This window comes from Octopus bimaculoides, chromosome 26 (assembly GCF_001194135.2).
Source record: "Octopus bimaculoides isolate UCB-OBI-ISO-001 chromosome 26, ASM119413v2, whole genome shotgun sequence".
Classification (NCBI taxonomy): Eukaryota; Metazoa; Mollusca; class Cephalopoda; order Octopoda; family Octopodidae; genus Octopus; species Octopus bimaculoides.
The window spans coordinates 4,327,229-4,328,709 of NC_069006.1; the positions used below are offsets into that span (position 1 = coordinate 4,327,229).

The 1,481-nt window shown below is 39.9% G+C and overlaps 1 protein-coding gene across 1 annotated transcript in view; it reads right to left on the minus strand.

The window, feature by feature from the left end:
• LOC106883966 (splicing factor 3B subunit 4) overlaps nucleotides 1–1,481 on the minus strand; it is a 15,262-nt gene that overhangs the window by 852 nt on the left and 12,929 nt on the right. The window lies entirely within an intron of this gene.

Genomic DNA, 1,481 nt, shown 5'->3' on the forward strand with positions numbered 1-1,481 from the left:
GTGTCTGAGGAGAGTCATTTTCTTTTCATGCCTTAAAATTTAACACACTCACTGTTAAAATTTCCACTTATTTCTTATTTTTATTTTCCTAAAATTTTCGTTGCATCTTGCAACCTTTTCAATAGTCTTGACTCTGTCCGTTATTCACGTTGCGTTCTGTTTTTGCTTTTTTTTTGCGCATGCGTGTGTGTGTATGTATGTATGCGTGCATGTGTGTGTATGTATGTCTGTGTGCATATGTATATATGTATGCATGTGTATGTATGTATATATGCATGTATGTGTGTGTTTGCATGTATGTATGTATCCTGCATTTGTGTGTGTGTTTTGTTTTTTATGTATGTGTGTGCGTGTGTGTATATGTATATATGTACTTCTGTCTCCTTGTGTGTGCATGTCTGAGTGTGTGTGTGTGTGCTTTGCTGCTATGTACGAAAATGGGGGGGGCGTAAATGTTTTTACAATAGTGGGGTTTGGAGTGTTTGAGGGAGTAAATGACCTTGATTGATCTCAGTGAAAATCTAGCATTTTTCTAGTAATCAAATATAGCCATCAGGCATTTTCAATTTCCACAATTTTTTATTTTCACTCCACTCTAATGCGTATCCTTAATGTAGTTGTCAGGGAGGTTCAGTGCAACACAAGGTGTAACAAAGCTGGCCCTTTGAAATACAGGTGCTACTCAGCCGAGTGGACTGGAGCAATGTGAAATAAATGACGTGAAATTCGCCAGGAATTGAACTCACGACCTTACGATAATGAGCCGAATACCCCTCACCACTAAGCCACGTGCTTTCACTAACATACCATCAGCCCTTTCGCATTCAGATTACTCTGTCAAATGTTTTGAATAATCTTGCATTATCTTGTAGCTTTGAGCTTTTCATGAGGTAACTGTTAATTCTTAGAATGATATTGTAGGGTAGGCGTGAGAGGCCAGATCTGGCCAGTTTGAACATCAAACAGGTAGAATATATGGGCCTCATATGGCCTGTTTAAATACTAAAGGGTTCAGGAATGCTTAAGGAATAAGGCAGGGTTATTGTCCAAAGATAAAAGGACAGTCATGGGCAGGTGTTTTTAGTTCAATAGCCCTCATCAGCATGACACTTGACCAATCGTATGTCCAGTAGCCAAAGGGCTTAGAATGATACAAAAGAGAGTAAAAAACAGTTATGGCCTCGGTTGATTTGCATAATTTCAACAAAATTGAGATACGGGAAATAACTGAAAATGGCCAGTGGTTGTTTTGTGTTCAGAATGATGTCACAGGGGAGGTGTGAGAGGCTGCATCTGGCCGGCACAAGTGCTAAAGAGTTAAATCTACTCCACTACAAAATCTGCTAGCATGAGGAAACAGACATTTGAGAAGACAAACAAACAAGAGACTATGGCCAAAGGAGGAGGAGAAGAAGAAGAAGAAGAAGAAGAAGAAGAAGAAGAGAGGAGGAAAGGATGAAGGGAGGAAGGGGAGGGAGGGG